The following is a 25,929-nucleotide window of genomic DNA, read 5'->3' as shown; positions in this document are numbered from 1 at the left end:
ATACATGATGTTGGCGCTGCAAATATACTGGCTGTGTGCCCTGTGGGCATTATACATGATGTTGGCGCTGCATATATACTGACTGTGTGCCCTGTGGGCATTATACATGATGTTGGTGCTGCATATATTCTGGCTGTGTGCCCTGTGGGCATTATACATGATGTTGGCACTGCATATATTCTGGCTGTGTGCCCTGTGGGCATTATACATGATGTTGGCGCTGCATATATACTGGCTGTGTTCCCTTTGGGCATTATACATAATGTTGGCGCTGCATATATACAGGTTGTGTGCCCTGTGGGCATTATACATGATGTTGGCGCTGCATATATACAGGTTGTGTTCCCTGTGGGCATTATACATGATGTTGGCGCTGCATATATACTGGCTGTGCCCTGGGCATTTAGGGTTGACCTGCATTCCTGCTGTTCCCTGGGGCATTATACATAATGTTGGCGCTGCATATATACAGGTTGTGTGCCCTGTGGGCATTATACATGATGTTGGCACTGCATATATACTGGCTGTGTTCCCTGTGGGCATTATACATGATGTTGGCGCTGCATATTTACACTGGCTGTGTTCCCTGTGGGCATTATACATGATGTTGGCGCTGCATATATACTGGCTGTGTGCCCTGTGGGTATTATACATGATGTTGGCGCTGCATATATACTGACTGTGTGCCCTGTGGGCATTATACAGGGTGTTGACGCTGCATATTTACACTGGCTGTGTTCCCTGTGGGCATTATACAGGGTGTTGACGCTGCATATTTACACTGGCTGTGTTCCCTGTGGGCATTATACAGGGTGTTGACGCTGCATATTTACACTGGCTGTGTTCCCTGTGGGCATTATACATGATGTTGGCGCTGCATATATACTGGCTGTGTTCCCTGTGGGTATTATACATGATGTTGGCGCTGCATATACTGGCTGTGTGCCCTGTGGGCATTATACATGATGTTGGCGCTGCATATATACTGGCTGTGTGCCCTGTGGGCATTATACAGGGTGTTGACGCTGCATATTTACACTGGCTGTGTTCCCTGTGGGCATTATACAGGGTGTTGACGCTGCATATTTACACTGGCTGTGTTCCGGCTCTTCCCTGTGGGCATTATACATGATGTTGGCGCTGCATATATACTGGCTGTGTTCCCTGTGGGTATTATACATGATGTTGGCGCTGCATATATACTGGCTGTGTGCCCTGTGGGCATTATACATGATGTTGGCGCTGCATATATACTGGCTGTGTTCCCTGTGGGCATTATACATAATGTTGGCGCTGCATATATACAGGTTGTGTGCCCTGTGGGCATTATACATGATGTTGGCACTGCATATATACTGGCTGTGTTCCCTGTGGGCATTATACATGATGTTGGCACTGCATATATACTAGCTGTGTGCCCTGTGGGCATTATACATGCTGTTGGCACTGCATATATACTGGCTTTGTGCCTTGTGTGCATTATACATGATGTTGGCGCTGCATACATACCAGCTGTGTGTCCTGTGGGCATTATACATGATGTTGGCACTGCATATATACTAACTGTGTGCCCTGTGGGCATTATACATGATGTTGGCTCTTCATATATACTGGCTTTGTTCCCTGTGTGCATTATACATGATGTTGGCGCTGAATATATACTGGCTGTGTGCCCTGTGGGCATTATACATGATGTTGGCACTGCATATATACTGGCTGTGTGCCCTGTGGGCATTATACATGATGTTGGCACTGCATATATACTAGCTGATTGCCCTGTGGGCATTATACATGCTGTTGGCACTGCATATATACTGGCTTTGTGCCTTGTGTGCATTATACATGATGTTGGCGCTGCATATATACCAGCTGTGTGTCCTGTGGGCATTATACATGATGTTGGCGCTGCATATATACTGGCTGTGTGCTCTGTGGGCATTATACATGATGTTTGCACTGCATAAATACTGGCTGTGTGCCCTGTGGGAATTATACATGATGTTGGCACTGCATATATACTGGCTATGTGGTTTTGGGCACATAGCCCATTGGGGTGAGAAACAGGGGGCACTGGGAAAGGCATATTAAAGTGGGAGCGGGGACGCATTATGGCTCACATATTTCTCTTTAGAGCTCACTGACCCATCTGTGCTTCAGCAGCTCCGTATTCTCATTATCCTTAGTTGCTATTGCTGAACAGTTAGCATAGTTACAGCACAGCAGAGTGAGGGACTGTTCGGCAATAGAGAATAAGAATAATTATAATACGGAGCTGCTGAAGAGGCTTTAGCCATGCTGTTGCATTGTGGCCTTTGGAGCAAAGCAATATTCTACTTCCTTCCAATCATTACAGTACAGTAGATACTTACAGTATATAGTAGGTTGGTTGCCCTCATTTCTGTATCTATGGCTCCCTGTATGTTTTATAGCCCCATTAGGTACATATTAACCACATTAGGTACCAATTAAGTCATATGACCTCTTAAGTATAGTAAGACAAGATGATGTCAGGGTTACAGAGTGTAACTGTGGGATAGTGAGTATAGTAAGGCAAGATGGTATCAGGGGTACAGAGTGTAACTGTGGGATAGTGAGTATAGTAAGGCAAGATGGTATCAGGTACAGGTAACTGGATAGTGAGTATAAAGGCAAGATGGTCAGGGATAGAGTTAACTGGGATAGTGAGTATAGTAAGCAAGATGGTATCAGGGTACAGAGTTAACTGTGGGATAGTGAGATAGTAGCAATAGGTATCAACAGGCTGTGGAAGTGGTATGTAAGGAAGATGTATCAGGGGTACAGAGTGTAACTGGGATAGTGAGTTATAAGGGGACAGGGTACAGAGTGTAACTTGGATAGGAGTATATAAGGCAAGATGTAGGGTACAGAGTGAACTGTGGATAGAGTATAGTAAGGCAAGATAATCAGGTATGTAGCAATATGATATGAGTAAGCAAGATGTATCAGGGGTACAGAGTGTAACTGTGGGATAAGTGAGTTTATGTAAGGCAAGATGGTATCAGGGAGTGTAACATAGTGAGTATAGTAAGGCAGATGTATCAGGGTACAGAGTGTAACTGTGGATAGGAGTATAGTAAGCAATGATGGTACAGACATAGTGTTACTGTGGGTACAGAGTGAACTGTGTATGAGTATAAGGCAAGATGGTATCAGGGGTACAGAGTGTAACTGTGGATAGTGAGTATAGTAAGGCAAGATTGGTATCAGGGGTACAGAGTGTAACTGTTACATAGTTTACATAGTTACATAAGGGTTGAAAAAAGACCATTGTCCATCAAGTTCAACCCAGCACACAACCTATACTAACCAATCTATACACTCACATACATAAACTATATATATACAACCAGTAATACTAACTGTAGATATTAGTATCACAATAGCCTTGGATATTCTGATTGTTCAAAAACTCATCCAGGCCCCTCTTAAAGGCATTAACAGAATCTGCCATTACCACATCACTAGGAAGGGCATTCCCCAACCTCACTGCCCTCACCGTGAGGAACCCCTACGCTGCTTCAAATGGAAGCTCCGTTCCTCTAATCTATAGGGGTGACCTCTGGTGCGCTGATTGTTTTTATGGGAAAAAAGAACATCCCCCAACTGCCTATAATCCCCTCTAATGTACTTGTACAGAGTAATCATGTCCCCTCGCAAGCGCCTCTCTTCCAGAGAAAACAACCCCAACCCTGACAGTCTAACCTCATAGCTTAAATCTTCCATCCCCTTAACCAGTTTAGTTGCACGTCTCTGCACTCTCTCCAGCTCATTAATATCCTTCTTAAGGACTGGAGCCCAAAACTGCACTGCATACTCAAGGTGAGGCCTTACCAGGGACCTATAAAGGGGCAAAATTATGTTCTCATCCCTTGAGTCAATGCCCTTTTTTATACAAGACAGCACTTTATTTGCTGTAGTAGCCACAGAATGACACTGCCTGGAATTGGACAACTTGTGATCTACAAAAACCCCTAGATCCTTCTCCATTAAGGAAACCCCCAACACACTACCATTCAGTAGATAGTTTGCGTTTATATTATTTCTACCAAAGTGCATAACTTTGCACTTGTCAACATTGAACCTCATTTTCCAGTTTGCTGCCCAGTTTTCCAATTTTGTCAAATTGCTCTGCAAAGCGGCAGCATCCTGCATGGAACTTATAGTTTTGCACAATTTAGTGTCATCAGCAAAAATAGAAACAGTACTGTCTATGCCCCCCTCCAGGTCATTAATAAACAAGTTAAAAAGCAAAGGCCCAAGGACTGACCCCTGCGGTACTCCACTAACCACACTGGCCCAATTAGAAAATGTTCCATTTACAACCACTCTTTGTACTCTATCCTTCAGCCAGTTCTCTATCCAATTACAAATATTATGTTCTAGGCCAGTATTCCTCAATTTGATCATTAACCTTCTGTGAGGTACTGTATCAAACGCTTTAGCAAAATCTAAGTAGATGACATCAACTGCCATTCCAGCATCAAGGTTCCTGCTCACCTCCTCATAAAAGGCGACTAAATTAGTCTGGCAAGATCTGTTACGCATAAAACCATGCTGGCACAAACTAATAGTATTGTGAACTGCAATGTATTCAACTATCCTATCCCTTATTACCCCTTCCAGAAGCTTTCCTACTACTGATGTCAGACTAACAGGCCTATAGTTTTCAGGCTGAGAACGAGATCCCTTTTTAAATAACGGCACCACATTAGCAATCCGCCAGTCTCTCGGCACCATGCCAGACCTCAACGAATCCTGAAAAATTAAGTGAAGAGGTTTGGCAATCACAGCGCTCAGCTCATTTAATACCCTGGGATGAATCCCATCCGGCCCTGGACCTTTGTTTACCTTTACATGTTCAAGTCTATTTTGAATTTCCTCCTGAGTGACCCACGCGTCAGTAGCTAAATTACTAGCACTGGGCATATTACAAGGGAAGCCTTCATTATCTGGCTCCTCAGATGTATAGACAGATGAAAAATAAGAGTTCAAAATTTCTGCTTTTTCCCCATTCTCATCAACCAACGTACCCCCCCGTGATAATAAGGTTCCCACCCCTTCTTGCTTAATTTTTTTACTATTCACATAATTAAAAAATAATTTTGGATTCTTTTTACTCCTAGCTGCAATATCCCTTTCCATCTCTATTTTAGCTTGCCTGATAGCTTTTTTGCTGCTTTATTTGCTTCCTTGTACCTGATGCACGTTTTTTCTTACCAACCTCGACCTTTACTCTTTTATTCAGCCATAAAGGTTTTGCTTTGCGATGCCTCTCCTTGCTTACAAGGGGGATATACTGTTGTGTATACCTACAAAGCAATGTTTTAAAGATGTTCCATTTTCCTTCTGTGTCTAACCCCATGAAAAGCCTTTCCCAGTTGACACATTGCAGAGATGCCCTTATACTGGCAAAGTCTGCACGTCTAAAATTGAGCGTTTTAGTTACTCCCTTATAGAGCTGTCTCTGCAGCATTATCTCAAAGGAGACCATGTTGTGATCACTGTTCCCCAAATGCTCACCCACACAAATGTTAGAGATGAGTTCAGTATTATTAGATATTACCAGGTCCAAAATAGACTCATTCCGAGTAGGTTCTTGAACCGCCTGAAATAAAAAGTTGTCATTTAGCATATTTACAAACCTACTAGCTGTTTCTGACTTAGCCACCCCATTACTCCAGTCAATGTCTGGATAATTAAAGTCCCCCATAATAACAACTTGACCCAATTTTGAAGCCTCCTCCATTCGCAAAAGTAGCTGGGACTCATCCCCCTCATCTATACGGGGTGGTTTATAACATACACCAATGATCATTTTCTTTGTGACCTTCAGCCCTACTGAAATTTCTACCCAAAGAGATTCAACGTTTTCATTGGTAATGTCTTTATTACATGGCTTTAAATCTGACTTTACATAAAGACAAACCCCTCCACCCTTTTTAATCCCTCTGTCCCTCCTAAAAAGCGTATAACCATTTAAATTCACAGCCCAGTCGCATTTATCATCCCACCAGGTCTCAGTGATACCAATTAAATCATAATTTTCAATACATGCAATAGCCTGCAACTCCCCTATTTTTCCCGACAAGCTACGCGCATTAGCCAGCATGCAGCGGAGATTATTACTTCTCCCTCTGATGCTTACATTAGCTAAAGGACAGTTAGAGCTAAGGTGAAAATTAGTCTGTTTCCCTTGTAACAATGGAAGCTCCTTATCTGATAAACTATATGCCCCCCTCACTCCTCCCCCACAACCCTTTACTGGTCCCACTGCCCCATCTACACTAGCTCTCCCATAAGAATCTAGCTCACCCACCCCCCCCTTGTCTAGTTTAAACACTCCTCCAGCCTCTTAACCATTCTCTCCCCTAGCACAGTAGACCCCCTTCCATTGAGGTGCAATCCGTCAGGGCTGTATAGATTGTACCCCAAAGAAAAGTCAGCCCAGTGCTCTAGGAACCCAAACCCTTCCTTCCTACACCAAGACTTTAGCCACGGATTTAGCTCCCTAAGCTCCCGCTGTCTCCCTAAACTAGCACGCGGCACCGGCAAAATTTCCGAAAAAATGACATTGGAGGACCTTTGCTTAATTTTAGAGCCTAGATCCCTGAACTCACTCTTTAAGGTCCCCCACCTACCGTTCATTTTGTCGTTAGTACCGATATGTACCAAGACAGCCGGGTCATGCCCAGCCCCTCCCAATAATGTGTCGACCCGATCAACCACATGCCGAACCCTGGCACCAGGAAGACAGCAAACTGTCCGGTTGAAGCGATCCGCTCGACAGATTACCCTGTCCACTTTCCTAATGATCGAATCCCCTATAACCACCATCTGTTTAGGCCTAGCTCTGCTCTCCTCCCCACCACTACTAGAGAAACTGGTCTCCCGGCTGTTAGAGAGATCAGCCTCATCTAGAACCGCCAGTCCAGAGTTCACACTCCCATCTTCTTCACACAATCTGGCAAATCTGTTGGGATGCGCAAACCCTGGAGCAGCCTCCCTTTTTCTTTTCCCCACACTCGATTTCCTAACTGTCACCCAGCTTACTGCCCTATCATCCTTTCCTTGCTCCCCTCCCCCATACTATCTGACCCCGCTAGTTCTTGTTCAGTTAGCAAGAGACTTCTTTCAAGATTGTCAATAGAACGCAGTGTTGCAACTTGTTCCTCTAGAGCTCTAACGCGAGCCTCTAAAGTGGCAACTCGCTCACATCCACAACAGAGGTATGCACCTTGGAACTGTTGTTCCACAACTGCAATAGATGGAGGAAGCAAATTGTTCTATATCAATCATTTTGCTCATTCAACATAACTGCCCCATTGGCTAGTGCTAAGTATAAGACGTCCCTAAGTTGCTAAGTGAGTTGTTCCTCTCAGTATAAGTAAAGGGGGTATAAGGCCAAATAGAAATTTCAGCTTTGCATTAGCAGTCACTGCTCAATACAAAACAATCCAAGTGCTTGGGAGAGGGTTTAGGAAGTTTTCTCGATTTTTATTGAACTTTAGACCCTCTGAAAAAAATACAGAGGCATCGAGCCAGTGGGGTAACTATAGAACAGGGGTCCTCAAACTTCTTAAGCAAGGGGCAAGTCCATGGTCCCTCAGACTGTTGGGGGCAAACTATGGGCCACTCCTGCATTCTCTCTCTTCCAGCTCCCCCTCCCGCTACCCGCTGCGTCCTCTCTCTTCCACAGACCACTCCCCACCCCCCCCCACTGCCCCCGCACTCCCTCTCGCTGCCCACTGAGTCCTCCCTCTTCCAGCTCCCTCCGCTCCGTCTGTCTTCCCAGCTCCCCCTCCCACTCAATGATGAGTCCTCTCTCTGCCAGCACCGTCTGTCCTCCCTCTCAGCTCCCCTGTCCCGCTCCCCGCTGAGTCCTCTCTCTCCGCTGCCAGGGGTGAGGACGCAGCAGGGGGCTGGGTAAATTAACCAGGCCATAGTTTGAGGATCCCTGCTATAGAGGATGCAGACCCCATGCATGTGGGGGGGCCTGTGGGATAGGGGTCTGTTTTCTCTATAGTTGTTAGAAATCCCCCATCCCCAGCCAGCATGAGCGTGGGGGGATGGAGGGCCGGGCAGGGGCTGCTGTGTGCGTGCCGGGCCCCTCTGAGGAGCATTTTGCAGCCCTGTTGTTGTTACACCACTAGCACAAATTGCCCCACATAGAATGCCCGGCACTTAAGGCTAATGGCATGTGGGGAGATTTGTCATCCGGGGTTAAATCTGGGCTACTGGGGCAACAAATCCACCCCAGACTGTTTCCCATCGACAATAAAGTAACCCACTAGTGGGAAACCATACGCAGCATTTTGTTTACAAGGAAACTGCGGGCGACTTTGGAAAAGCAAGACCCACGTATGCTTTCCCACCAGCAATTTACTTTATTAAGATTTGGGGGATTTCTGAGCTCACATTTTAAGAATATGCATTTACCAAAACATTAACCATATCCCAATTTTTGCATAAAGGGGACCTTTAAGTTACCTATTACTATGTTACAGAGAGAAAGAGATCCCTCCTTTCCCTATTTGCACTATTATATCCACACTCGTCCACTGCCACCAAATTAAAATTCTCATTAAAAAGAAACCCTTATTTTTGTAGTTTGTTTCTCTTTTTTATAAAACTTTTATTATAAAATATACATTTTCTCAAGCAAAATATAATATACATGTACAGTACATATACATCCAAAAATATCAGGCAGATAAGTGTTTGAGAGTTGTCACTGGAACTCCTCTCTGAACACAACTGGTTCATAGCATTAAGTAGATGCATTTTGGCTCCAGATGTTCCCAACCCTTTCCATCCCTTCCCTTTTCTTTTGGGAACATATCGAAGGAGCCAAGTTTCAGGTTGGTAACAGATCCTGCCTGGGGTAGATTCCTTTTTGGCGCTTATACGTTCTTCATTGGATCTGTTAATATTCTATCATAGAAATTCCTTTGGGCAGATTGTTGGTCTTAGTCTCTAATAACTCGTCTTATGCAGTTGTTTTGCACCTAAGGGAAGAATGTTATAATATTAGCTACGGAGCAGATCTTTGGTTTAACAAAGTCAATTCTAGGAAACTACAAATGAATGTGAGATAATAGGTGTAATTTCAGCTAGCCATTTAGCATATCTCCACATTTATGTAGTAATTACCCCTAGTAATTAAACACCTACACCTGGATATTAAAATGCCCTAAAAGCACCCTGAGGGGCAGATTTATTAGCATTTGAATTTTTTAAATCCCCAAAAAACCTGAAATCTCAAATGTGGCCATCATCACAGCCACTTGGCCGTTATTTCCCCTTGAGCTTCCTTGTTAAAAGAGTCTGATTGAAAATCCTAAGGGATTTTCTTATTACATTTGTTGCAGATTTAGTTCTTTTCAACTTACGCCATAGTCTTCCTCTGATTCATCAGAACCATAAACTTCTTCTTCATAAACTTCTTCATAAACTTCTTCATAAACTTCTTCATAAACAAGTTCTTCATCAGATTCCTCCTTGTTAAGAGAAAAAGACAAATACAATTACACAAAAACACATTTTACATTCAAAGTCAATCAATATCGGGATTTTCTTATTATATTTGTTGCAGATTTAGTTCTTTTCCACTTACGTCATAATCGACCTCTTCCTCTAATTCATAAGAACCATAAAATTCTTCATACAGTTCTACTTCCTCAGGTTCCTCCTTGTTGAGAGAAAAAGACAAATACAATTACACAAAAACACATTTTACATTCAAAGGCATTCATTATCGGGATTTTCTTATTATATTTGTTGCTGATTCAGTTCTTTTCCACTTACGTCACAGTCTTCCTCTAATTCATAAGAACCATAAACTTCTTCATACAGTTCTTCATAAACTTCTTCATAAATTTCTTCATAAACAAGTTCTTCTTCATCAGATTCCTCCTTGGTAAGAGAAAAAGACAAAAACAATTACACAAAAACACATTTTACGTTCAAAGTCAATCAATATCGGGATTTTCTTAATATATTTGTTGCAGATTTAGTTCTTTTCCACTTACGTCATAATCTAACTCTTCCTCTGATTCATTAGAACCATAAAATTCTTCAGGTTCTTCATCAGGTTCCTCCTTGTTAAGAGAAAAAGACAAATACAATTACACAAAAACACATTTTACGTTCAAAGTCAATCAATATCGGGATTTTCTTAATATATTTGTTGCAGATTTAGTTCTTTTCCACTTACGTCATAATCTAACTCTTCCTCTGATTCATTAGAACCATGAAATTCTTCAGGTTCTTCATCAGGTTCCTCCTTGTTAAGAGAAAAAGACAAATACAATTACACAAAAACACATTTTACATTCAAAGTCAATCAATATCGGGATTTTTTTAATATATTTGTTGCAGATTTAGTTCTTTTCCACTTACGTCATAATCTACCTCTTCCTCTGATTCATTAGAACCTTGAAATTCTTCAGGTTCTTCATCAGGTTCCTCCTTGTTAAGAGAAAAAGACAAATACAATTACACAAAAACACATTTTACATTCAAAGTCATTCAATATCGGGATTATTCTTATTATATTTGTTGCTGATTTAGTTATTTTCCACTTACGTCATTTTCTACCTCTTCCTCTGATTCATTAGAACCATGAAATTCTTCAGGTTCTTCATCAGGTTCCTCCTTGTTAAGAGAAAAAGACAAATACAATTACACAAAAACACATTTTACATTCAAAGTCATTCAATATCGGGATTATTCTTATTATATTTGTTGCTGATTTAGTTATTTTCCACTTACGTCATTTTCTATCTCTTCCTCTGATTCATTAGAACCATGAAATTCTTCAGGTTCTTCATCAAAGATGTAAGTTTGTTGTCTGTTCTGCTCTGGGGGTTCCTGCGTAAGAGACAGAGATATCAGGCCTCACCCCTCTATACGGTATTTAACGTATCTTTCATGATACAAAAACAAGCAACTTTAGTTCATATTTTTATCAGTTTTATATTATGTATTTCTTGCGACTTACTTGAGCGACAACATTACTAGTAGGTGCAACTGGTTCCTGGTTCAGGAAAAAAAGAGAATAATGAGATCAGGGAGATCAACTCGGCTCTTTGCTGGAAAAGCTAAAACCTATTTCTTGTGACCTTATGGGTTTGGCAGTTGCGATAGATAGATAGATAGATAGATAACTTTGTTAGATCAATAAATGTGAATTTGGAAAAGTCAGATGGCTCAGGTGAATACTCCTATTTAGCCAAAGAGAAATTATTCTTTATACAAAGGAAGGTTTTTTAAAGAACTTTTTTTTTGTCTATTTTAACTTACCTGGTGAATATCCACGCCAGTTTCATCTTCTGTTTGTTCCTGGTTAAAGAATTAAAAAAAAGTGTGATTAACTCATTCACTACTGTAATGATGTATTTGATAAAGGGCAAAATAACCAGTTACTTTCCACTATTGCCTTTCCCACTTACTTGGAAGGTGTTATCTCCAAGCCCCACAATCTGCTCCGGGTTGTCCTGCGTAAGAGACAGAGATATCAGGCCTCTATACGGTATTTATCTTTCATAATACAAAAACAAGCAACTTTACTTCATATTTTTATCAGTTGTAAACAATTTATTTCTCGCTACTTGAGAGACAACATTCCCAGTAGGTGGAACTGGTTGCTGGTTAAGAGAAAAGAGAATAATGAGATCATGGAGATCAAGTCGGCTCTTTGCTGGAAAAGCTCAAAACTATTTCTAGTGACCTTATGGGTTTGGCAGTTGCATTAATCTGTATTTAAAATGGATTATTAATTGTATGTGGCAGGGCACATGGCTAGAGCCGACTGTGTGTGCCAGTATAGGGGTGCAAAGCGGATATATATAATGTAGGGGGGCAGTACAACTATGGGAGCCTACAGACACCGGCAGGTACAGGCGCAGTAGGGTAAAAGCCAATTACACATGAAAAGCTGCTTTTTCCCTTTACTGTGTATGCGCCTGTCTGTGTCCAAAGGGAAGAAGAGGAAAGAGACAGGTGGGCAGATAGGTAGGTAGATAGAGAGATAGATAGAGAGATAGATGATAGATAGGTAGATAGAGAGATAGATGATAGATAGATAGATAGATAGATAGATAGATAGATAGAAAGATAGAGAGATAGATGATAGATAGGTAGGTAGATAGATAGATAGATAGATAGATAGATAGAGGATAGATAGATAGATAGAGGATAGATAGATGGATAGATAGAGAGAGAGAGAGAGATAGAGAGAGATAGATGGATAGATGATAGATAGATAGATAGATAGATAGATGATAGATATATGATAGAGAGATAGATTGATAGATGATAGATAGATAGATAGATAGATATATAGATAGGAAAGAAGACAGAAGAGGAAAGAGATATTTGCAGCTTCTCCGTTTTGCTTACCTCGCAGATGGTTTCAGTGGGTTGATGTTGTTGTTCTTCTGGTTGAACCTGTTTCACATAAAGAAAAGAGTTTATTTAATAGAAATAAAGAGCCAAGTATTTGATATTATACTGAAATGCAAACTGGGATGGGTACAATATATTTGCTTGGCAGTTCCCTCCTTACCAGAATAACAACTTCTTTATCTTTTATCACAATTCGTTTCTGAAAACAAAGAGAATAAAGTCGGATTATAAATGGTAACGATCGCGTTGGGAAATCGGTAACTTTTATTCGCAAACCCAAATCAGAGATATTAGAGTCAAACAAAGGCCCTTACTTTTCTAAAAAGTGGGAGGCAACAAAATACTTTTCGAAGTATGCGCCTCGCCATTTTCGCTGCCATTCTTTCTGCGGAGAGAGAGAAACATCATTGGTGCAAACGGTAGTAATCCGATTGGTTGCTTTTATTTATATTTTATTATTTATATAGAGACATTAAACAATTTGGCCCCACTTTTGAGCCTTGTACCAAACCCTTTTCTTTAATAGTGTTTTAATGTCGGTTTGAAAAACAGGTGAAGCCACTGAATGAGATGTGATTGGCTGTCGGCTTTTTGTAACCGTGAATACATAGTCACCCAATGGGAACCCTGGAATTAAGCCAACAAAATTCAATAGGTGAAATCGGATTGGCTGTTGGTGGCTCCGCCCCCTTTTTCTACAAATAAAACTGCAATCCCCTAGTGACCAACTGTGAAGAGTTTGGGGTCCCCGGGGTTAATACTGTGAGAATGGCAGCAGGTTGGATTTCCCCATTGAAAGTCAATAGATAAAATCTGATTGGATGTTCATAGCCCTGCCCACTTTTGGGCATCCAACATATATCATCTTTTCATTCAAGCTGACCCCATGACTATGCGATTCAAGTTTGGGGGGTGCAGCTTCAAAGCTGTAAGATTGGCAGCAGTTTGAAAATCTTCCCTGTCAAAGTCAATGGGAAAATTGGGGGGTTCGGAGCGGCGCCACAAAAAGACGGGGGGCGGGATCGCTTAGAAAAACACAAGCAAACTGCTCTGCTATAAGGCGAAGAAGTGTGGGGAGTTTGGGTGTTGTACCCCTAAAGCTATAGGAGGAGTAGCGTTTAGAAAATGGGGGGCGCTAACCAACATAATTACGTTTCCCCATAGCAACCCATAGCAACCAATCAGCAGCATTTACTGGTCACAAAGCCAAAACAATGTATTGGTTGCTATGAGTTACTGCACACAGTGCTTAGTGGCTTTTATTACATAAGGGGTAAACCTCTGAATTTAAAAAAAAAATAATACTATTTACGAATGATAAAAGACGACCAATATAGATAAATAAAAGGAAGAAAACACGGTGTGGAATCCAATAAAATATATTAGAATTGGTAGGGTGATAAATCCCCGTAGGGAAATGGAAACTGTATGTATAGTATATACTGTATTGTATTTATATTGGCCCCTCCCCCTGGGGATCTTACAATGGAAATGATTGGCACAGGGAACATATTTGCCCCGCCCCTGTTTATATGTATAAAGCCGGACGCGACTGGCGCATTTAATGTACAAACGTAATAGCGAATTTTTATTCACAGTGCGAATGTCATGAAAAGCTTTTTAAATATGGCTTATTCCCAAATTGCTCTCTATAATAAATATCCCCCCCACTATGTTACACTCTGTAGTAGGGAATTAAATACAGTCGCGCGGGGTGTATCCTTCCCCCACTTGTTACACTGATAAATCTGTCCCTAAACCTTTATTTCCATAATGTCCCCCCTATGTAACCGGAGCTCCACTCACCTTGCTCGCGTAAGAAAGAATGTGCCGATCCCAGGCTGCTTAGCAACAACCTCAGCTTTCTGCATTGTGACATCACAATACAGCTGCCTGCACTGTGACATCACAATGGCTCAAGCAATGCGATTACTGACAGGAGTTATGGGCACTGGGGGGGCTGTAATACTGATACTAATAATGGCAGGGGGTAAGGTTATTGGGGCAGTTGATATTGATATATGGATGTATAATATAAATAACATAACAATACAGGGCATTATTGTGCTGTTTATATTGAGCTAATACAGTATGTATATGTACAGGTATAGGATCTATTATCCAGAATGCTCGGGATCTGGGGTTTTCCAGATAAGCGGTCTTTCTGTAATTGGGATCTCCTACCTAAGTCTGCTACAAAAATTATTTCAACTGTAATTAAACCCAATAGGGCTGTTCTGCCCCCAATAAGGGGTAATTATATCTTAGTTGGGATCAAGTACAGGTACTGTTTTATTATTACAGAGAAAAGGGAATCATTTAACCATTAAATAAACCCAATAGGGCTGTTCTGCCCCCAATAAGGGGTAATTATATCTTAAGGAATCATTTTTAAAAATTTGAATTATTTTCTTATAATGGAGTCTATGAGAGACGGCCTGTAATTCCGAGCTCTGTTACTAGAACTCCCACAATCCCTTGCTCCAGCCCATGTGATGCCATCATTACTAGCAAGAGATACTGAGAGCCTGACTGTTATACAGAATGTACCAATACATGGGCCGGGGGTACCAATCTGCACATAGGGGGAGTAGCAAGAATGGCAGCTCCCAAATAGAGGGGATCCCATAGAAAGCAAGGGGAGGGTTACAGGCACTTATTTGGATTTCATGGAATATAAAGGCCAATGGGTTGGGAATGATGGGGCTGCTTAACTGTATCCCCTGTGTGAGTGTCTGTATGGTACAGATTAGCTGTATGGGTTACAGCCAATCACAGTAGCCCAACTGTAATTGGCTGCTGGATCACCTCACTAAATGGTACTAAGGTAAATGGGGCGCTGACAACCAGATGGCAAGGGACACAGACTGCAGCTCTGATAGGGGATGCTGGGACATGTAGGCCAGTGACAGTTATAGGACTACAGGCTGCAGCTCTGATAGGGGATGCTGGGACATGTAGGCCAGTGACAGTTATAGGACTACAGACTGCAGCTCTGATAGGGGATGCTGGGACATGTAGGCCAGTGACAGTTATAGGACTACAGGCTGCAGCTCTGATAGGGGATGCTGGGACATGTAGGCCAGTGACAGTTATAGGACTACAGGCTGCAGCTCTGATAGGGGATGCTGGGACATGTAGGCCAGTGACAGTTATAGGACTACAGGCTGCAGCTCTGATAGGGGATGCTGGGACATGTAGGCCAGTGACAGTTATAGGACTACAGGCTGCAGCTCTGATAGGGGATGCTGGGACATGTAGGCCAGTGACAGTTATAGGACTACAGGCTGCAGCTCTGATAGGGGATGCTGGGACATGTAGGCCAGTGACAGTTATAGGACTACAGGCTGCAGCTCTGATAGGGGATGCTGGGACACGTAGTCCAGTGACAGTTATAGGACTACAGGCTGCAGCTCTGATAGGGGATGCTGGGACACGTAGTCCAGTGACAGTTATAGGACTACAGGCTGCAGCTCTGATAGGGGATGCTGGGACACGTAGGCCAGTGACAGTTATAGGACTACAGGCTGCAGCTCTGATAGGGGATGCTGGGACATGTAGGCCAGTGACAGTTATAGGACTACAGACTGCAGCTCTGATAGGGGATGCTGGGACATGTAGGCCAGTGACAGTTATAGGACTACAGGCTGCAGCTCTGATAGGGGATGCTGGGACACGTAGGCCAGTGACAGTTATAGGACTACAGGCTGCAGCTCTGATAGGGGATGCTGGGACATGTAGGCCAGTGACAGTTATAGGACTACAGGCTGCAGCTCTGATAGGGGATGCTGGGAAATGTAGGCCAGTGACAGTTATAGGACTACAGACTGCAGCTCTGATAGGGGATGCTGGGACATGTAGGCCAGTGACAGTTATAGGACTACAGGCTGCAGCTCTGATAGGGGATGCTGGGACATGTAGGCCAGTGACAGTTATAGGACTACAGGCTGCAGCTCTGATAGGGGATGCTGGGACACGTAGGCCAGTGACAGTTATAGGACTACAGGCTGCAGCTCTGATAGGGGATGCTGGGACATCGGCCAGTGACAGTTATAGGACTACAGGCTGCAGCTCTGATAGGGGATGCTGGGACATGTAGGCCAGTGACAGTTATAGGACTACAGGCTGCAGCTCTGATAGGGGATGCTGGGACACGTAGGCCAGTGACAGTTATAGGACTACAGGCTGCAGCTCTGATAGGGGATGCTGGACATGTAGGCCAGTGACAGTTATAGGACTACAGGCTGCAGCTCTGATAGGGGATGCTGGGAAATGTAGGCCAGTGACAGTTATAGGACTACAGACTGCAGCTCTGATAGGGGATGCTGGGACATGTAGGCCCAGTGACAGTTATAGGACTACAGGCTGCAGCTCTGATAGGGGATGCTGGGACACGTAGGCCAGTGACAGTTATAGGACTACAGGCTGCAGCTCTGATAGGGGATGCTGGGACATGTAGGCCAGTGACAGTTATAGGACTACAGGCTGCAGCTCTGATAGGGGATGCTGGGAAACGTAGGCCAGTGACAGTTATAGGACTACAGACTGCAGCTCTGATAGGGGATGCTGGGACATGTAGGCCAGTGACAGTTATAGGACTACAGGCTGCAGCTCTGATAGGGGATGCTGGGACATGTAGGCCAGTGACAGTTATAGGACTACAGGCTGCAGCTCTGATAGGGGATGCTGGGACATGTAGGCCAGTGACAGTTATAGGACTACAGACTGCAGCTCTGATAGGGGATGCTGGGACATGTAGGCCAGTGACAGTTATAGGACTACAGGCTGCAGCTCTGATAGGGATGCTGGGACATGTAGGCCAGTGACAGTTATAGGCTACAGGCTGCAGCTCTGATAGGGGATGCTGGGAAACGTCGGCCAGTGACAGTTATAGGACTACAGGCTGCAGCTCTGATAGGGGATGCTGGGACACGTAGGCCAGTGACAGTTATAGGCTTACAGGCTGCAGCTCTGATAGGGGATGCTGGGAAATGTAGGCCAGTGACAGTTATAGGGCTACAGGCTGCAGCTCTGATAGGGGATGCTGGGACATGTAGGCCAGTGACAGTTATAGGACTACAGGCTGCAGCTCTGATAGGGGATGCTGGGACATGTAGGCCAGTGACAGTTATAGGGCTACAGACTGCAGCTCTGATAGGGGATGCTGGGACACGTAGGCCAGTGACAGTTATAGGACTACAGGCTGCAGCTCTGATAGGGGATGCTGGGACACGTAGGCCAGTGACAGTTATAGGAGTTGCCAGCAGGCGGCAATTAACCACCATCTGTCGTAGACCCATGAATGAGGTGTCAAACCATGCGGCTTATTCGGAATGGGGTGCTATGACTTTTGTTGACCCCAACAGACTGTTCTTCGACTTTAGCTTATTCTTCCGCTTCTTCTTATTCTTAGCACCCCCCATTTTCTAAATGCTACTCCTCCTACAGGTTTAGGGGTACAACACCCAAACTCCCCACACTTCTTCGCCCTATAGCGGAGCAGGTTGCTTGTGCTTTTCTAAGTGATCCCGCCCCCCGTCTTTTTGTGGCGCCGCTCCGAACCCCTCAATTTTCCCATTGACTTTGACAGGGAAGATTTTCAAACTGCTGCCACACTTACAGCTTTGAAGCTGCACCCCCCAAACTTGAATAACATAATCATGGGGTTGCCCCGAATGAAGCAGCAACATTTGTTGGATGACCCCAAAGTGGGAGGGGCCAACAACAGCCAATCAAATTTTAATAATTGACTTTTATGGGGAAATTGAAACTGCTGCCAATCTTACAGCTGTGAGGCCACACACCCCAAACTTGAATCACACAGTCATGGGCTCAGCCTGAATGAAAATAGGATGATTATTGGATGCCCAAAAGTGGGCGGAGATGTGAACAGCCAATCAGATTTTACCTATTGACTTGGCAGAAATCCAACCTGCTGCCAGTCTCACACTAATAACACCGGGGCCCCCAAACTTTGCAGGGTTAGGCTCCAGGTGACTGCGGTTCAAGGTAAGAAAAAGTGGGCAGAGCCACCAACAGCCAATCAGATTTTACCTATTGACTTTCAATGGGGAAATCCAGCCTGCTGCCAGTCTCACAGTATTAACACCAGGGTCCCCACAGTTTTCACAGTTGGTCACTAGAGGACTGCAATTTTAGTTTTGAAAAGTTTTTTGGTTTATATTTAAAATGTTGCTTTGCTCACACTATTTATGTCACGGTTCCCAAACAAGTGGGAGGAGCCACCAACAGCCAATCCATTTCCACCCATTAGATTTTATTGGTTTATATTTAAACTGATGCCATTATTTAAATATTAATTCCAGGGTTGTTAGAGGTTCCAGAGTTAGTCACTGGGTATTTGCCATTCAAAGTTAGAAAAAAGTGGGCGGAGCCACCAACCACCAATCACAATTCACCTATTGACTTTTATTGGTTTAAATTTTAATTGCTGCCGTTCTTTAACTATAAATCCCAGGGCCCCTAAACTTCGCAGAGTTAGTCACTGGGTAACTGCAGTTCCAGGTTAGAAAAAGGGGGTGGAGTCACCAACCGCCAATCAGATGTCGTTGACTTTCAGTGGGGAAATTTAAGTTGCTGCCATTCAGACACTATTAAAACCAGGGTCCCCAAACTTTGCACAGTTGGTTTTACTGTATAACTGTGGGTCCAAGGTTAGAAAAAGTGGGCGGAGCCCAATCAGTGACTTCATGTTTTTCAACCACATGAAGTTTGTTCTCAAACTTCCCTTTCTAGTTCCTACTGTGATTGGCTGCAAGTTTGCCACACATGTATATGTTGCTAAAGTAAGTGGGACCCTAGCAACCAAAAGACACAGTCATTACTGTCTCCCTTACTTCAGCCCGTGGTCTCTCCCAGGCAGGTACCAACTGGCAGCCATCAGACTTATGGCAGTGACAGTTGGAGGCTGGGAATAGGGCAGCTCTGAGACTTGTATCTCTATACCCTTTAGCCCTGACACTTACATACAGTGTAACTTACAGAGAGAAATAAGAATATGAAGGAATCTGGTACCAAATCCCTTTCTATCCTTCTGTGTATTTATCCCGAGAGGTTTGCAGTCTCCCTGCTCCCCCATTCCTCCCACCAACCCCAACTCTCCCATAATGACATTTATATTAGAATAAGTACAAACCCAAGACTGATACCCCAAGTGCTGCCCAGAGTCCCACCCAGTGATTTCCTCCATTTCTGCCATTATTTCCCTTAATGCCCCCCCCCCCCAGTGTATCAGTGCTGCACCCCTCCAGCTGAACATTCCCATCATTCCCGTACCCCTGACTTGCCGAGGGGTAACATAAAAGTTCAGACACCATTGGATAGCCCTGTTTGAGTCACGGGGATATTAGACTTACAATAATGAGAAATAATCCCATTTAGAATTATGGTTGTGTTCATAGTAGTTACATAGTTACATAGGGTTTAAAAAAGACCATTGTCCATCAAGTTCAACCCATCCGAGTAAACCCAGCACACAACCTATACTAACCAATCTATACACTCACATACATAAACTATATATATACAACCAGTAATACTAACTGTAGATATTAGTATCACAATAGCCTTGGATATTCTGCTTGTTCAAAAACTCATCCAGGCCCCTCTTAAAGGCATTAACAGAGTCTGCCATTACCACATCACTAGGAAGGGCATTCCATAACCTCACTGCCCTCACCGTGAAAAACCACCTACGCTGCTTCAAATGGAAGCTCCGTTCCTCTAATCTATAGGGGTGACCTCTGGTGCGCTGATTGTTTTTATGGGAAAAAAGAACATCCCCCAACTGCCTATAATCCCCTCTAATGTACTTGTACAGAGTAATCATGTCCCCTCGCAAGCGCCTCTTTTCCAGAGAAAACAACCCCAACCTCGACAGTCTCACCTCATAGTTTAAATCTTCCATCCCCTTAACCAGTTTAGTTGCACGTCTCTGCACTCTCTCCAGCTCATTAATATCCTTCTTAAGGACTGGAGCCCAAAACTGCACTGCATACTCACGGTGAGGCCTTACCAGGGACCTATAAAGGGGCAAAAATATGTTCTCATCCCTTGAGTCAATGCCCTTTTTTATACAAGACAGCACTTTATTTGCTTTAGTAGCCACAGAATGACACTGCCTGGCATTAGACAACTTGTTATCAACAAAAACCCCTAGATCCTTCTCCATTAAGGAAACCCCCAACACACTACCATTCAGTAGATAGTTTGCGTTTATATTATTTTTACCAAAGTGCATAACTTTGCATTTGTCAACATTGAACCTCATTTTCCAGTTTGCTGCCCAGTTTTCCAATTTTGTCAAATCGCTCTGCAAAGCGGCAGCATCCTGCATGGAACTTATAGTTTTGCACAATTTAGTGTCATCAGCAAAAATAGAAACAGTACTGTCTATGCCCCCCTCCAGGTCATTAATAAACAAATTAAAAAGCAAAGGCCCAAGGACTGACCCCTGCGGTACTCCACTAACCACACTGGCCCAATTAGAAAATGTTCCATTTACCCCCACTCTTTGTACTCTATCCTTCAGCCAGTTCTCTATCCAATTACAAATATTATGTTCTAGGCCAATATTCCTTAATTTGATCATGATTTATTTTCCTATTAGACTATTACAGACCAACTGCATTAAGCTCACACTGTGCAACACACTCACATCTGACATATTAGTGTAAATTGCCATATTGCTGCCACATCTGAGTGTTCATTCACTGGATCATTCTGGGTGTCTTTATATAAATCGCTCTGCTTTCCTGGTGTCAATGAAACATGGAAGAGGCAAGTGGTATGGCAGCTCCACCCAGCAAAGGGAGAGGCTAACATGGGGGCAGGTATGAGGCCAATGCAGGATAAAGGTGGTGTTGGCAGAGGTTCAAAAGGGTTTAATTCTAAAAGGTTCATTAAAGACCTTCCCAAATTACAGGGCATTTACATAAACCTTTATATACATGGGTTATATGATGCTATAAGTACTCCCACACTCATACATATACACACCCATACACACATATACACACCCACACTCATACATATACACACACATATACACACATATACACACCCATACACACATATACACACCCATACTCATACATATACACACCCATACTCATACATATACACACCCATACACACATATACACACCCATACTCATACATATACACACCCATACACACACATATACACACCCATACACACACCCATACTCATACATATACACACCCATACTCATACATATACACACCCATACTCATACATATACACACCCATACACACACACACACACCCATACACACATATACACACACATATACACACTCATACACACATATACACACTCATACACACACTCATACACACATATACACACTCATACACACATATACACACCCATACACACATATACACACCCATACTCATACATATACACACCCATACACACATATACACACCCATACTCATACATATACACACCCATACACACACATATACACACCCACACTCATACATATACACACCCATACACACATATACACACACACACATATACACACCCATACACACATATACACACACATACACACTCATACACACATATACACACCCATACTCATACATATACACACCCATACACACACACACACACACACACACACACCCATACACACACATATACACACCCATACACACACATATACACACCCATACACACATATACACACTCATACACACTCATACACACATATACACACACATATACACACACTCATACACACATATACACACACATACACACTCATACACACATATACACACCCATACACACATATACACACTCATACACACACTCATACACACATATACACACTCATACACACATATACACACCCATACACATATACACACCCACCACACCAATATACACATATACACACCCATACACACACCCATACACACTCATACACACCCATAAACACACATATACACACTCATACACACTTGTACACAAACGAGCAACCTGCAGCCAATGGGAGAGTATTTCTTGCACCACCATAACAAATCAAAATTGTTGTTTACCATTACCTGCTATCTAGTTCCTCTAGGGGGCAGTAGATAGCAGGCAGGATTGCCATTGCAGTGAGACATTGGGGCAGTTCAATCAGAGGCCCTGAGGCAGGGGGGCAGGATCTCACAGGCAGAGGGTTAGTGTGTTCTCTAGTTAATACATTATGGGGCACAGTAAGCATGGTATTTGATTAATAAGCCATTTTATTTATTTGGGGTCCCAGGGGACACAGAAAAAAGGCGGAGCAATAGCTGGAGTACCCAGGGTGGGAGGGGCCTGCTAGCTAAATCGTATGGGACCCCATGATTCCTCAAGGCAGGCCTGCCAGCACAGCATTTTATAACTAAAGAGGAAATTCTACATTCCCTGCCATAAAGTGATTATATATTGTATTACTGACCCTGAGCAGCCAGAGACCGGCAAATGAACAGCCCTCTGCTGCCTAAATCCCTTCATCCCTATCCCCAAGGAACTGAGGGATAAACTATGGTGCTGTTAGGGGCCCTGCGGCAGTAACGGGCCAGAATGGACACGGCAGTAAACCCCCCCCAAATAGGTTGGGACTTCTAGTAGGAATAGGCAGAATTGGGTATAAAAATGGTTTCTCTGGGTTTTTAAACCTTTACAAAACTCTGTGCTGGGAGCCATGATCCTTATCCCTCCACCAAACTCCTGTACATCCCCCCCCTGCCCCTCACTCTCACTGTTGTCCCCACACATTATCATCCTCCATGAACCCTTTGATGAATCTAGTGTAAGTTTTGTTGTCCCCCAAAGCTTGAGACGGGGCCCCGCGACTGGAAACCCCAAGTACCTGCTGCACACGGAATCCATACATGTAATGTTATGGCTCATATTACAGAACGGATAGGCAGCCTTAGAGCCAAATGCCCTGCTGGGGCCAGTGGTAGCTTCCCACTACAGACGGCATTTGCCCAAGGCCCCCAGTACCAGAAAGGCCCCACATTGGGGACCCCCCTAGGCTGCTTCAAATGAAAGTTCTGTTCCTCTAAAGGGGGGGCCTCTGGTGCTCTGATTGTTTTTATGGGAAAAAAGAACATCCCCATTAAATAAACCCAATAGGGCTGTTCTGCCCCCAATAAGGGGTAATTATATCTTAGTTTGGATCAAGTACAGGTACTGTTTTATTATTACAGAGAAAAGGGAATCATTTAACCATTAAATAAACCCAATAGGACTGTTCTGCCCCCAATAAGGGGTAATTATATCTTAGTTGGGATCAAGTACAGGTACTGTTTTATTATTACAGAGAAAAGGGAATCATTTAACCATTAAATAAACCCAATAGGACTGTTCTGCCCCCAATAAGGGGTAATTATATCTTAGTTGGGATCAAGTACAGGTACTGTTTTATTATTACAGAGAAAAGGGAATCATTTAACCATTAAATAAACCCAATAGGGCTGTTCTGCCCCCAATAAGGGGTAATTATATCTTAGTTGGGATCAAGTACAGGTACTGTTTTATTATTACAGAGAAAAGGGAATCATTTAACCATGAAATAAACCCAATAGGACTGTTCTGCCCCCAATAAGGGGTAATTATATCTTAGTTGGGATCAAGTACAGGTACTGTTTTATTATTACAGAGAAAAGGGAATCATTTAACCATTAAATAAACCCAATAGGGCTGTTCTGCCCCCAATAAGGGGTAATTATATCTTAGTTGGGATCAAGTACAGGTACTGTTTTATTATTACAGAGAAAAGGGAATCATTTAACCATTAAATAAACCCAATAGGACTGTTCTGCCCCCAATAAGGGGTAATTATATCTTAGTTGGGATCAAGTACAGGTACTGTTTTATTATTACAGAGAAAAGGGAATCATTTAACCATTAAATAAACCCAATAGGACTGTTCTGCCCCCAATAAGGGGTAATTATATCTTAGTTGGGATCATGTACAGGTACTGTTTTATTATTAGAGAGAAAAGGGAATCATTTAACCATTAAATAAACCCAATAGGGCTGTTCTGCCCCCAATAAGGGGTAATTATACCTTAGTTGGGATCAAGTACAGGTACTGTTTTATTATTACAGAGATACATTCTGAAATATTTGATTAAAATGGAGTCTATGGGAGACAGACTTTCCATAATTTGGAGCTTTCTGGATAACGGGTTTCTGGATAACGGATCCCCTACCTGTATATTAAAACTTTTCTCCTAATTCAGCTAACATTTGATGAAGTATATACGTTGAGGTGTAGGTACTTCTGGTCCCGGGATCATTCAAGATGCCTAAAAGAATTGCTTTATACAGGGGATTCTGTGTGTCTGGACCCCAAGATTGGTCCCTCTGTATAAAACCCCCCCTTATTTTTTATTTTTTTTTACTCAATATGTACATACAGTATGTAAACATGTAAAGCTGGCTGTACACGCACCAATAAAATTGTACCATTTTCAGACCGTGTGTGGGCTCCGAATTATCGTTCCAATAACATTCGTTCTATGGCGATCGGCCATTTATTCGATCAGTCAGACAGTTTTGTATGATTTCCAGGCCCCGTTATTCTACAATTTCAGTCTGAATGTTCGTTGTAGATTGTTGTATTTAAACATATGATCAATATATCAAACATTGGTTTTACATAAGTTTAAATAGTTAAACAGAGGCAGAGGGGATGAGGCCACAGTGGGAACCAACCAAAATGTCACTCACTATTTATCTCTTTGTAGGTCGGGCCAATGTGAAGAACTTGACCTGCCAGCAACTGAGACCTGGATTTTTGGCAATGCCGTCTCCAGAGTGGCACATGTTTTGAGGCAGAAGGCAGTTAGAATTGAAAATATTGCTAAATACAAATATAGACTCCCTCACCCTTTCCCACCCCCACCCATACCCATTCATGTCCTCACTTAATAATAATTATTAACGTAAAAATGTTCAGAAATGTCCAGAAACGGCACCCGAGTCCTTGGTTTGTGGCAGTGCTGCTTGAAGAGTGGGAGATCTATTAAATCAGTAGTTAAACAAAATAGTTAATATAACCCTCACCCTTTCCCACCCGTTCCCATTCCCCTTAACCTACACCAAATGTAGTTGTGTTAAAAAGTGTTCAAATAAATCTTAAAATGCAATTGTTTGTATCATTTATATTGCATATATTAGTATGCGTTGGGGGCAATTCCTCACTGGTAAATCATTTCTGTACATGTTATAGAGATGGGAGGAGTTGGAAGCCGTGGGTTGGGTGGAGACCACAGGGTCACAAAAAGTGGCCAATACTACAGGGTCACAAAAAGTGGCCAATACTACAGGGTCACAAAAAGTGGCCAATACTACAGGGTCACAAAAAGTGGCCAATACTACAGGGTCACAAAAAGTGTCAGTCTCCTAAGGTGGCTTGGCCCTATGGGTATTAGCGGTTGCAGTACTCAGCCTATCCCAA

At 42.9% G+C, this 25,929-nt stretch overlaps 1 protein-coding gene across 1 annotated transcript in view; it reads left to right on the top strand.

Annotated features, from left to right (window-relative positions):
- LOC101732742 overlaps positions 1 to 25,618 on the top strand; it is a 147,657-nt gene extending 122,039 nt beyond the window's left edge. Inside the window, exon 10 of the mRNA XM_031892117.1 lies at positions 25,217 to 25,618. The gene's annotated coding sequence lies outside the window, so the exon portion shown is untranslated. The remainder of the gene's footprint in view (positions 1 to 25,216) is intronic.
- Positions 25,619 to 25,929: the final 311 nt, after the last annotated feature.

This window comes from Xenopus tropicalis, chromosome 8 (assembly GCF_000004195.4).
Source record: "Xenopus tropicalis strain Nigerian chromosome 8, UCB_Xtro_10.0, whole genome shotgun sequence".
Lineage (NCBI taxonomy): Eukaryota > Metazoa > Chordata > Amphibia > Anura > Pipidae > Xenopus > Xenopus tropicalis.
This window is presented reverse-complemented; position numbering and strand designations above follow the sequence as displayed.